The sequence below is a fragment of the Ovis canadensis genome, chromosome 9 (assembly GCF_042477335.2).
Source record: "Ovis canadensis isolate MfBH-ARS-UI-01 breed Bighorn chromosome 9, ARS-UI_OviCan_v2, whole genome shotgun sequence".
Classification (NCBI taxonomy): domain Eukaryota; kingdom Metazoa; phylum Chordata; class Mammalia; order Artiodactyla; family Bovidae; genus Ovis; species Ovis canadensis.
The window spans coordinates 92,287,775-92,301,886 of NC_091253.1; the positions used below are offsets into that span (position 1 = coordinate 92,287,775).

Genomic DNA, 14,112 nt, shown 5'->3' on the forward strand with positions numbered 1-14,112 from the left:
CAAGAATGGCTGTGGAGATCTGCAAACTTTTTAAAACCCAGCAAAGCATCCTCTACTAAAGTCGCTGAAATGATTCTGTGTCAAAATATATGTTCCAAGTTTTGGTGATAAACCTGTTAGTGAAAGAAAAGATCATTTTCCCTTTTACAGTGTATGCTCAAAATCTGTCCCTTGCATTTTCTCTCTCTCTTTTTTTCTGTTCCTCTTTTTCTTCTTCTTCTTTTTTTTTTGCTGAAATCCTGGCAGGGGTGATGACAGCCCCAGGTTGGGGCCTGCCCTGTATCTGTTTGTCAAACACAGGAAAGCTGACTCCCTTCCACTCTATCGGCCACGCTCGTCTCCCCAGAGGATGAACCCTAAACGGGGTTCCATCTCAGACTGGGACCCTGGGATGGGCCTTCTTGGTTCATGTTTTTGGACTTAAGTTCTTTTCTGCAGTAAGTTCTTTTCTTGATTTATTATATAGCAAATGGCATAATTCTCTGTATTAGTTAGCTAGGGCTGCCATAACCAAGTAAATGGCTTAAAGAAGAAACACTAATTTTCTCACAATTCTGGAGGCAGGAAGTCCAAGATCGAGCTGTGGGCACAGTTGGTTCCTTCTGAGGGCTCTCTCCTCGGCTGGTAGATAGCCAGCTTCTGTGTGTCTTCATGTGCTCTTCTCTCTGTGTCTGCCTGTGTGCAGAGCTCTTCTTCTTATAGGACACCAGTCATCCTGGGTCAGAGCCCACCCTAAAGCCCAGCCTAAATACCTTGTATTAACTTAAGTTTCTCTTTAAAGACTCTCTCCAAATACAGTTAGATTTCTAGGCACTGGGGGTTAGGATTTCAACATATGAATTGTGTGGGTGCACCGTTTGGTCCCTAACAGTAAACGTGCTCACTGACAGCGTGACTTTGATGCCCTTCCCATCAGGTGGGGCTCTACCCAGTGTAACTGGTAGCCTTATTCCCAGTTACAGGAAGAAGGGATTAGGACACAGAAGAAGAGATTAGGACATAGAGGGAGAATGCCGCGTGAACATGAAGACAGCCGTCCATAAGCCAAGAAGAGAAGCCTCAGAAGAAACCAGGCCCAGTCATACCTTGATCTCGGACTTCTAGCCTCCAGAACCGTGAGAGAATAAATTCCTGCTGATTAAGCCACTCGGTCTGTGGTATTGTGGCAGCTTTAGCAGACGCACATACTGGAAGGGGCAGGAGGAACTAGGGGCCACAACCTTTTCTGAAAACCTGCCACACCCTGGAGACCTTAAGCTCCCTGTGGCTTGGGATTCTGTTGTTCGGGTGCATCATCAGCATTCAATAAACACTGTCTGTTTTTAGGCCGTCTTTCAAGGCAAGAGAAGACAGAGAAGCCAGACAAGGTGGTGAAAAATCAGGGAAATATGAGAAAACCAGAAGAACGTTTATGTCGCGGAAGCCAGAGGACAAGGGCATCTTGGGAAGAGATCTTTGGAGATCTCAAGGAGGAGGGGGCTGAGAAGGAGCCACTGGCTACAAGGACGAAAACAGTGTTGGCCAAGGAGAACTTTACATTCTTACCATGTGTTTCTACTTCTTAAAATATTTCACCATAAGAATATATAATATTATATGCAAAAAAATGTTTAACATATAGTAATCTTTAAAGAAAGAAAGTTAAAATCTTCTCTGGGCCTTCTATCCCTACTTTCTGCAAGTACTCACTGCTAGGAGTTTGATGCAGGTTCTCAAACATTGCCACGATTGCAAAATGGCATGGACCCTGGGAGGGCAATTTGGCAAAGTAATAATAATAATAACTTAAGTTATATACCAATAAGTTCTTTTAAAAAGTTGCAAAGGTCTAAACCCTCCAGATATACTCACACACATGCAAAATGACACTGTGTACAAGGATATTCACTGTAGCTTTATTTGTTATGGGAAAAGTCTGGAAATAATCCAAGAGTCTTCCAATAAGGGATGGTTAGATAAACTGTGCTAGAGTCACACAATGGAATCTCCATGCTGCTGTTAAAAAAAAAAAAAAAAAACCAGAATGAGGAAGCTCTCCTTATAGTGATTTGGAAAGATTTCCAAGATAGATTAAGTGAAAAGAAAGGTATAGAGCAGCTGTGTGTTCCTTTTATGTAAGTAAGGAGGCAAAATAAGACTACACTTACACATATATTTTTAATTTGCATATGCTTGCATGAAAACCCTCTGAAGGCATAAGAAAACAAATAGAATTGGTTATCTGGGGAGAAGAGTGTAGATTGGAACTTAGGTGGGACTATTCTTGATTATTTTCTCATTTCGATGCACAGTATCCTTAGATCCTTATAGCAAATCTGAGGCCAGTGTTGTTATAATAGTATCTCAGTTTTATAGATGAACATTAGAATTAGACTAAGTGACTTACTTGCCCAATTATCAACTAATACAGCTGGCAAACACAGAGCCTCATTAAAGCATAACTCTGCCTAACTCCAAAACCCACGGTGCAACATATTTTAGACTGTCCCGTGAATAAACATGGGCCCTCAGATTTATTATCTGAGGTTTTCAGATTTATCATAACATGGGTCTTCAGATTTATCATCTGAAATGAATGGTCTCTAAGGCAGGATAATCAAGTTACAGCCAAACATATTTTAAGGTGTTTATATACAATCAAGGGGCCAGAAATGGGGAGAGATTCTTTATTAAGTAGACTGGTTTTAAAGGCAGTTTGTGTTTATTTGTTCCTTTGTTGGCTTCTTAGCTTCTCCAATGTCTATTTTGGAATAAGCAAGCAGAAGAGGAGATGGAAAATTACCTACTTTTGTGGTACATACAATTTTCGTAAGCAAGTAATTTTTTGTTGAGGCTTTTGACATTGAGGGTTTATGCTATTTAGTTCCTGAACACTTTGTCCAAGAAAGTGACTAGGGGTATAGGAAGGGAAATAAAAGATGAAGAAAGGTCCCTTCCTGGATAAGGCTTCTGCTATCACTGCTCCCAAGTCTCCTGGATTATCTGAGCATAAAGGGAAAAATCTGTAGTTCCTCCGTCTGTAAGAAGGCCCTGTCACTTAGTCAATTTACACTGTGTGTTCGAGATCTTTCCTTAACTAATTGTATCTTTTTTGCCCTGTTAGGAGGAAATTTTCTTAAACTAGATTTATTTTCTAAATGGAAATATCCAGGCCTTGAATGTAGCAGCTCTTGCTCTGAGCAGTACAGATCCTAAAGTCCTTCAGTTACATGGCCTTTGTTGTTTCCGATGTATAAGACCTGAGTGGTCCTTCACAGAGGTTCGAATCAGAGCTTTGGAAGTTCTAACGAGAAAAAGAGAGGGGAGTCTCAAGAAAACAAAGCAGGAAGTGGAAAATTCTCTCCTTGGATTACCTTCCCCCTTGATTTCAGCTCCAAGTGACACTAGTTTGCCAGGAGGCCAACTTGGGCCAAACTCGTGGGTCTTTTCCCAACTGGCAAAAGTGGAAAAATAGAATAGCTGCTTTTCCCCAAAACTCGTGACTCTTGTCTCCATCACAATGACTCACAATGCCGAGACTGCCCAAAATTGTTGCCCTAACTCCAAACCACCTTGTGAATGCCTTGCTCCCATCTTGCAGCGAACCTCCCAACTTGCCCCATAAGCCCTCGGTGCTCCCAGCCTAACAGACCATACCTTATGATGCTTTTGTTCTGAGGTCCAACCCTCTCCTTGGCTCATCACAACTATTAGAAGATAAAGTGAATCTTAGCCATGACGCTGATAAAGTCTTTATAGAGTAAAACTTTCCTTCTCCAAAGTCTTGAGAAGAAACAAGAAGTATTGCAATCTGTAACACTTGAAAGAGAATTAGCCCTCCTTTGGCAATGGAATAAGTACAATTCCCAAACCTCTAGTCACTGTCAGTATCAAAGCAAGAAACTGAATGTGTTGGCTGGTAAAACGGTTTATTGGCTGAGTGAAGGTGCCTCATCGTTTTCATTCAGTGACCCTCAGTTCATTAGTGTCATCATTCATTCTTCATCATTTATTCATTTATTCACATTTACTGAGCCAGATATTCTGTTGGGCACAGGGATTACAAGAGCAAGAAATAATGCCTGACCTCAAGGAGCATGCAGTGGAGCTGTTGTTCTTGCCTCTCATCACTTTCAAGAATTTTAAACTGCTCCCTTCTATCTGACCTTCACACACAGAGTTGTAAGCAACTCTGCCTCTCTGGTCTCTGTAAATGCCAATTATCTCTAGAGAACTCTTTTATTAAAAGTATGCATGCAAGCATGCTAAGTCGCTTCAGTCGTGTCCGACTCTGTGCGACCTTATGGACTGTAGCCCGCCAGGCTCCTCTGTCCATGGGATTCTTCAGGCAAGAATACTGGAGTGGGTTGCCATGCCCTCCTCCAGGGGATCTTCCCTACCCAGGAATCAAACCCAAGTCTCCTGAGTCTTCTGCATTACAGGCGATTCTTCACCACCTGGGAAGCCCCTATTAATAGTATATCAGCTACTAACTTAAGGAAATAATGAAGTCTAAAAATAGTTATCATTGTATAGTTTGAAACACTTTTCTTATTTATAAAACAGCTCATTTGAGCCCCACAACATATTTGGGTAGAAATTGTTTCTTTTTTCTTCTTTTTTAATAATGGCTTTATTGAAATATAATTTACATATGATACAATTTATTATTTGAAGTGTACAATTCAATGGATTTTATATTCAGAGTTGTGAAAACAAAAATCACTGCAATCAATTTTGAGTATTTTCATCACCCTAGAAAGAAACCCCATACCCATTAGCTAATACACTAACCTGCTTTCTGTCCTTGTAGATTTAGCTGTTCCATACATTTCACATCAATGGAATCATATAATACATGATCTTTTGTGTCTGGTTTCTTTCACCTAATAATTTTTTAATGGCTCATGCATATTATGGAATGAATCAGTACCTCGTTCCTTCTGTTACATGGATATTTCACATTTTATTTATCTATTCATCTTTAGATGGTATATTTCACTTTATAAGTAAAGAAACTAAAGCAAATAAATGGCTGGGTTGAGACCATCCAAAGCCAGGTCTCCTGGCTCCTGACCCAGTGCTCATTTTATTAAATCCATTGCTTTTCATAACTAAAAGGTACATGTTCATTTCTATTTTCAAAATACCTTTATGTAAGAAATTCTAAAACAGGGAATGAAGCTAAGAAGTACAATAGAGCTTCTAGGACTGCCTCCTAGGAAATCTAGGAAGCCTCCTTGTTACTCGCTATTACAAATATTTCCACTCTGCATGGAAAAAAAAAGAATTTTGAGAGTGAAAAAGAAATCAGTAAAAAATGGTTCCTTCTGCTCAATGTTATGTGGCAGACTGGATGGGAGGGAATTTGGGAGAGAATGGATACTTATGAGCCGTGTGTGAGTACTAAATCGCTTCACTTGAGCCCGACTCTTTTGAGACCCTATGGACCATAGACCGCCAGGCTCCTCTGTGCATGGGATTCTCCAGGCAAGAATGCTGGAGTGGGTTGCCATGTCCTCCTCCAGGGGACCTTCCCCACCCAGGGATCAAACCCTCGTCTCTTACATCTCCAGCTTTGGCAGGCAGATTCTTAACCACTAGTGCCACCTGGGAAGCCCGGATACTTGTATATGCGTGGCTAAATCCCTTTGCTGTTCACCTGAAACTATCATGACGTTGTTAATCAGCAATACTCTGATACAAAATAAAAAGTGTAAACAAACAAAGAAAAAGCATGGTTCTTTGTAGAGCCTAGCCATCACCGATGCCCCTGTCCCTTCCTCTGAGCCTATGTCTCTGTTCTCTGTTGTTGTCTGTGTACAAGTCACAGGTCATTAGAATGGGCCTGCGGGAGTCGAGAGAGGTCCTCATTAAAAAGGAGGACATCAGGGACTTCCCTGGTGGTCCAGTGGCTAACAGTCTATGCTCCCAATGATGGGGGCTGGCATTCGGGCCCTGGTTGGGGAACTAGATCCCACGTATAGCAGCTAAAGATCCCGCATATTGCCATGAAGATCGAAGATTCCACGTGCTGCGAGTAAGACTCAGCACAGCCAAATGAATAATAAATATTAAAAACAAAAAAAGAGTACATCAGAATCGACTATTCAGCTTTAGTTGCTAACACACTGGCTCCTGAATCCACAGGCCATATGCAAATATTATGAACGTCATCCTGATTACTCTCTAATAGTTTTATACACTTAGATGAGGCCCTTAGCAGCAGGATATTCTAATGGAAGCTATTATAATGAAACAAAAATTTTTTATGTGCAGAGATTCTTTCAATTTTAAAAGAAAATCACTTTAGACAAAACTTTGATCCTATAACAGAGCAAATCTGTCCAGCTGTAAACCAAATTCCAAGATTGGCCAACTCCTATTTTCAGCAGCTGGCAAGAGTACCCTTAATGAGCTTTATGGACATCTCTTTTTCTTCACCCCATATGGTATAAAATAAAACCAACCTAGACTCCTTCATAAGCTTTATGTAGTCACTTGAGTCTCAGAAATGGTTCCTCTAACACGCAGCAATGTTTTGCCTGGTGATGAGTCCTCTGTAAATAGTTAACCAACGTTGTGCGTTATGGAAACCAACGTATGTATAGATGAAACAATACTGGAAATACTAGGAAAACAATCTGAATGCATTAATCACAGCACTATGAAGACACGTTCAGGCTGCTGTAACAGAATACCATAGACTTAGTGGTTTATAAATGATAGAAATTTATTTCTGAGAGTTCTGGAGACTAGGAAATCCCAAATCAAGCTGCTGGCCAATCAAGTGTCTGACGAGGATCCACCCTCATCAGGGTTTATAGATGGCCATCTTCCCACTGTGCCCTCAGATGGCAGACGAGGGCAAGGGAGTCCTCTGAGGTCTCTTTCATAAGGGCATTTCCATTCATGAGGGCTCCACTTTCATGAGCTAATCACCTCCCAAAGGCCTCACCTCCAAATATCACCACATGAGAGGATTAGAATTTAGCATATGAATTTAAGGAGACAGGAACATTCAATCTATATCATATACTAAGGATAATAAAGGTGAATAAATTAACTCAGAAGATTCAAAACTCAACACCAGCCTAGAAAGTCGGGCTAAGCAAAGGAGGCTGATAAACAGGAAAAGCATTGTCTGACGTTATTATACAGAATACCAGTTTGAGGTTTCAACCTCAGTGAGCTTTTTGCAGTTCACCTCTCACTTCCTCTTTTGTCCCCAGCTTTCCTCTTTTCATCGGAGAGATTGGGGCTTCCTCTTCCAGAACTCCAGTTAGCTAACCAGCCTAAAACTGGGCAGATCTGCAAGCCAGGACTATTCCAATCGATAGTGGCTAAGGCTCCTCCTGTGAAAATGTGTATGCTGAGATCTAATTGTAAACATTTTCTGATTCTAGTGTGTCTCCTAATGGAATGCTCTGGCTTGGCACGGCTAGGGACATATGGCATCTTACAGACCAGCACCTGTGGACAATGGCCGTCCTTCGGCAGGGCGGGGTGGGGAGCTCCAAGGGAAAGAACGGAAGGGTATGTGTGGGTGGGATTTGTGGGGAGGCCTGTGTGTCTAAATTGAAGACTCTAGTCTTTTCCTCCTATTTGAAGGGAAAATCTCAGTTCAGTCTATTTCCTGTGTATTTTTTTCGCTACTCACAGAGAACAACTTCTGACACTTCTGGGTATCAAATGCATGTGGGGTTTTCCCCACAACAATGAGTAAGTCTCCAATACAAGCTGAGTGGCCTACAGTTTAACTCAACTCTGATACCATCTACCCAGAGAGAGTGTCAGATCCCACGGGTTCAGGGCTCAGTCTTACAAGACAGCCCTCCCTTCCTCACCACACACACGCACACACACAACACCACACTCCAGTTGAAAGTCATCTGAAAGCCCAGGTGCTTTCTGAGCTTCTGACCAACTGGCTGTAGATTGGAAGTTTCAATGACTCTCTCCCTTGGATTCAGTTAATTTGCTACAGCAACTCAACAGAACTCAGGAACACTTAGATAAACCAGTTTGTTAAAGACATGATAAAAGATACAAATGAACAGTCAAATGAGGAGATACCTAGGGCGAGGTCTGGGAGGGTTCTGAGCACAGGAGCTTTCGTTCCTGTGGAGCTGGACTGTGTCACCCTCTCTGAAAGTTGTACTATTGGAATTTTATTGAGGTTTCATCGTATACACGTGATGGATCATTAACTACATTTTCAGCCCTTCCTCCTTCTTAGGAAAATGGGGGGCCAGGCTGAACATTCCAAGCTTCTAACAATGGCTTGTTCTTTCGGGTGACCGGCTCTCAACTTGGAACCACCCAGAAGCCCACCTAGAGTTGCTCCATTAGAACAAAAGACGGTCCTGTCACTCAGGAAATTACAAATATTTCAGGAGCTCTGTGTCAGGAGCCAGGAGCAAAGACTATTGTATATTTTCTATTGTCTCACAGTGTTCCACCATAATTTCTGAAAGGAACTGGAAGCAAGGCATCAAGGCATGCTGATTGAGTACTGGTAAGACACACCTCCGATTCGGGAGGAGTGAGTGGCCGAGGGCACCTGTAAGGGTGCATGAACCAAGCGTGTGCACCCAGTCACTTGCTCAGTCCGACTCTTTGCGACCCCGCAGCCTGTGGCCACCAACCTCCTCTGTCCATGGAATTTTCCAGGCAAGAATACTGGAGTGGGTTGCCATTTCCTCCTCCAGGGGTTCCTCCTGACCCAGGGATCGAACCTGTGTCTCTTGCATCTCCTGCATTCGCAGGTGGATTCTTTACCACTGTGCCACCTGAGAAGCCCTTTTGAATCAAGAATAATCAATAAAAGTTATCACAGTGGCTTAAAACTTTTAACTCTATGTTCAAAACTTTAACTATATGTTCAAAACTTTAACTATATGTTCAAAACTTTTAACTATACAAAATATATATATATATCTTATATATAGAATAATCAATAAAAGTTATCACAGTGGCTTAAAACTTTTAACTATATGTTCAAAACTTTTAACTATATGTTCAAAACTTTAACTATATGTTCAAAACTTTTAACTATATAAAAAATATATATATCTTATATACATGTATATAAATGCTATATACATACTATATATGTATGTATTTGAAGGGCTTCCCTAGTGGCTCAGTGGTAAAGAATCTGTCTGCAGTGCAGGACATGAAGGGGATGTGGACTTGAGCATGGAGTTGGGAAGATCCCCTGGAGGAGGGCATGGCAACCCACTCCAATATTCTTGCCTGGGAAATCCCCCAGACAGAGGAGCCTGGTGGGTTACAGTTCTTAGGGTCGTAAAGAGTTGGACACAACTGAAGCCACTGACCATGAGCACATATATTTCAGGAAACCAGATAGAATGATAAGCATTCAATCCTGAATAGTTATTATTTCTGGGTGACAGAGAAGCAGTGCATTCGGGGAGAGACACGCAAAGGAATTCAACTCTGTTTGGGAGTTTTATTTCTGAAACTGAGTGGTGGTCACACAGGTGTTATTGGCACCATCTGTTCACAGTGATGTCTATTTCTTTTAATTTCTTGGTTTTAATGACTACTAAACACTGATAGATATAACGCACATCAACAAGAGCTCTGTTTAGTCCCCAGTTTGTTTCTTGTGCCTGGTTAGTCTTTTTTTAAATTGTGGTAGAATATATGTGACATAAAATTTACCATTTTAACCACATTGAAGTTGTTTTAACGGTACTGGCTCACATGTGATAGATGCATAAGGAGTGGTGATAATATAACACAGAAACCAAGCTGGTTTATGTGCGAATTGTTTCAGTATGTTGATATTTTGAAGTCATTGGAGCAGGCTTTCTTGCAAAGAGAAAGCCCTCATCATATTTGAGCATCACAGGGAGAAACTGGAAACCCCACAGAAGCGCCTTCCTTTAGTGGCTGATTTAGTGGCTTAAGATCCTCTACGTTTTTTGCTCTTTTAATCTGTCTAGGGAAGTTAGGAGTACAGATGAGAAAGCAATGAAGACATTTTTCTTTAGTTTTAAATAAAGTAAATTAAGAAAGCTACCTCTAGATTATATTTTTCGTTGGGGAGAAAATAGTCTCTTTGGAAGCAAATTTGGGACCTTGGTCTCTAAGGAGGAATCAGGCTACAAGGCTGCAAAGAAAGGCCTGCCATGTGGTTGACTGCAAATGTGAACGGAGATTGAACTGTGCTAGGATATTTTCCTGAATGATTATCATTTTTATCAGGGCTCTACTTGCTAACTTCTGAAGATTTTGAGTGGCCTGTTCCTAGTTTTTCTGTTTTTCCCATAAGTACTTTTCATGCATGATTTGGGTAGACATGAAATTTTTCAAAAATACAAAAGAATTGTTATTACGCTTTACACATACTTGTAAGTTCTAAATATTCAGTTAAAAAAATTAAGGTTGCAAAGGAGAAATAATCTAAGTTGGGCAATTATTTACATTCAGCTTTCCATATCCATAGTTCTGAATCCACAGACTTAACAAGCCATGCAGCAAAAATATTTGAAAAAAAATTCCACAAAATTTCAAGTAACAAAATTTGAATTTACCATGTCCTAGCATTTACATTGCATTGGTAATATAAGGAATCCAGAGGTGTTTAAAGTGTGCAGGATGATGTGTGTAGGATGTATACAATCTGAGCATCCACAGATTTAGGTATCTGTAATGGAGTGTGTGTGTGTGTGTGTGTGTGTGTGCTTGGGAGTAGCAGGGTTCTGAACCAATCCCACACAGATACAAAGGACAACTGTATTTTCTCTCTTGTTTTCTGGGCTGATGTTAACTCAGGGGTTAAGAAAATCAAAATGACTTAATAAGGAAAACGTGTCAATATCACACAACATAAGCTTCCAAATACAGGGTTTCATAAGCAGAGTGGCATAATGATGTCTTCAAGGACTAAATCACTTTCATCTTCCTCATCTGCCATCCTCAACACATTGGTTTTCATCCACAGCTTGTGCCCTCATGGTCACAGGATGGCTGCCACAGCTCCAAACCTCACACTGTGATACAGCTTTGTTCAAAGGTAAAAAGAAGTTTTTGCTTTAGAGTCTTTTTCTTTAAGGAGGAAATTCTTTCCATAAGTCCGCCTGCAGATTTCCCTTTAGTTTCTTTTGGCCAGAGTTGAATCACATGGTTATCCCTTAGCTGCTGGAGAGTCTAGTAATGAATATCTGGCAATTTCAGCCTTTAGAGAGGGAGGCAGTTCTACCAGCAAGGAAAACACATTGGGAATGACTTGGGTAGGCAACCAGCAGTGTCAGGCAAGGCAGAAGGTAACCAGACAGGTCTGTCTGCAGACCTCTGCCCCATGATGTCAACTGAAGATTCTTCCAGCTCTTAAATTGCCTTCCATCACAAACAGTGTAATATAGCCACACCCTCAAACTCACCCTGTACCTTCCTGCTTCCCATCTTTGTACACAGCTCCCTCAGCTTGGGATTCTGTCTCCTTCCACATCTGCATTTAGTCGTAGAGTCCGCTCTTTAAAATGTCATTCAAACACCACTGTGTCAGTAGAGACAATAAGTGGTCAAACTTCACGACTCTTCCTTCAATCTGCTGTAGCTAGGGAACTCCTCATGGGGTCTAGGACAGGATCTGCAAAGTCTCAAGTTTGGTGAGTGAACCCGCTTTGTCCTCTGGGCTGCAGAAAGCAGTGTAATAGAAAACATTCCGCTTCACTTGGTGGTGGTGGTGGGGTGGGGGGCAGGGGGGTGGGATTTGGAAGAAGTGATACCACACAAAAGAGCTACCCCAAAGGTTAATGTTATCTTTATTCTGTTTCTTACCCAAGTCATGTAAGAAATTTACCAAAAGTCATTATTTCCCTCTCCCCAATTGTTTGAATGACTGCTTTAACCCTTTCAGATTCTTTAACTTGTAAGCACTGATCTTTATGGATTTTTAAACAGCTTCTCAAAATTACTGAAAGTTAATAATTGTTGAAACTGGGTGAAAGGTACATGGTAGAATTTATTACACTATTCTATTTTTGTCTATGTTTAGAATTTCCTTAAATAAAATATGAATTGTTCTCCATGTTCAGAATCTTTGAAGCCAAAGGCTATGAATTTAAGAAAAACTATAGTAAACATTCAAGTGGGATGTTACCCATGGGAAATTAACTTCCACTCCGTCTAGACATAAAATCTGCAGGCCCTGTGGCAGGGTTTTCTTCTTTGCTTCTCCAGACTCAACGAAGCTCTAGTCTTCCATTTACTTTGGACAAAAGAGTGCCAGTGTAGTGTGTGAACTTATCTTAGCTCATCATAAAGTTATTTCTTTTTTTAATTGACCGGGGATCAAACCTGCCCCCCCACCCCCACCCCATCCATGGAAGTGCTGAGCCCCAATCACTAGACCACCAGGGAAGTCCTAAAGTTCATTTTTGATAAGCACTTGTTTTCTTTCCATTAAATAATTCCTTGGCCATTAGGGCTTTTGTCAAGTGGGATCCACATTTGCTCAAATAAGCCAGAAAACATTCATTTTTTAAAATTAATAATAACTTTGATTCAACTGACACCCAAATTTGGCAACAACAGTTCACACAATTTTTTTAGTTGAGATAACAACTGCTCAAGTGATCTAAGTGAAACGTCTTTTCAGTTAATAAACAGGGAACTGCAGAGGCTGCATCTTATCACATTCTTTTGTACCAGATATACACAGTAGAGCTTCCCCCCTTGTTTCCTCTCTGAAAAGTTCTGTCTGTTCCCCATGGCTTAGGTTAAATTCTGCCTCCACTGTAAAACCTGAGGCCTCTGTTATTAAAAAAAAAAAAAAACCTTTTTATTGCAAACTTCTTAGTTCAATCTAACTGGTATTGAACCCTTATTATATGGAGGCAATAGGTTGAAAAGCAGTTATCTGCCCACTCACCAAATTCATTTGGGAGGCATGTTAAAAATAAATTCCCTAGTCCCTTCCCTAGAGATCAATCCTATTTTGCTAGCTCCGTGGTGAGCCCTGAATCTGCGCTTTAATAGGGTCTTCTTTGGTGGCTCAGAAGGTAAAGAATCTGCCTGCAATGCAGGAGACACAAGTTCAATCCCTGAGTCGGAAAGATCCCCTGGAGAAGGTAAGGGCTACCCACTCGAGTATTCTTGCCTGGAGAGTCCCATGGATGGAACACCCTGATGGGCTACGGTCCATGAAGTCGCGAAGAGCTGTTCAGAACTGAGCCACTGACGCTTTCACTTTCACTCACCTGGTGATTCTTTAGCCCAGGCAAGTTTGGGAAACGAGGTAGAGTGCTTAAGCCATGGGCCCTGGACACCTCTGAACGCAGACTGCCTGGGTTTGAATTCTGGTTCCACCACTCACAGTGCGGTCTTAGAAAAGTTACTTAGTATCCATAAACCTCAGTTTTTCTCATTTGTAAAATGATAGTAACAATAATATCTGTCTCACAGCACTGTTCAGTTCAGTTCAGTTGTTCAGTCGTGTCCGACTCTTTGCGACCCCATGAATCGCAGCACGCCAGGCCTCCCTGTCCATTACCAGCTCCCAGAGTTCACTCAGACTCAAGTCCATCGAGTCAGTGATGCCATCCAGCCATCTCATCCTCTGTCGTCCCCTTCTCTTCCTGCCCCCAATCCCTCCCAGCATCAGAGTCTTTTCCAATGAGTCAACTCTTCGCATGAAGTGGCCAAAGTACTGGAGTTTCAGCTTTAGCATAATGTGGTGAGGTTTAAATGGGGTAATAGTAGTACAAGATTTGGGGGACCTGATTTAAGATAAATAATTGCAAACACATTTTACATTTGCAAATTTTACAAAAATATATGATCATATGAACAAATTACCAGGATCCCTCTCCGGGGCCCTGAAGTTTTATTAACTTCCTAGAAAATCCTCTGCTAAGTAGCCACTATTTTATTGTGCTCAGGCTTTGTGTATATTGTTCTATTTTGTTTCTGTGATGACCCCATGAGGAAAGTATTATCTCCACTTTGTAGTATATCAATAGGAATCAAAACAAGTTTAGGGGACTTCCCTGGCACTCCAGTGGTCAAGACTCCGTGCTCCTACTCCAGGGGCATGGGTTCGATCCCTGCTTGGGGGAATAAGATCCATTGTGTTGCATGGCTCGCCCAAAAAGACCA

General features: G+C 41.3%; 1 long non-coding RNA gene across 1 annotated transcript; it reads left to right on the plus strand.

Moving 5' to 3' along the window:
* The first annotated feature begins 250 nt into the window (after nucleotides 1-250).
* On the plus strand, nucleotides 251-4,239 carry LOC138445972 (uncharacterized). Its single transcript, XR_011259073.1, has 2 exons — nucleotides 251-437; nucleotides 957-4,239. It is a non-coding gene; the product is annotated as an uncharacterized lncRNA (long non-coding RNA).
* The last annotated feature ends 9,873 nt before the right edge of the window (nucleotides 4,240-14,112 follow it).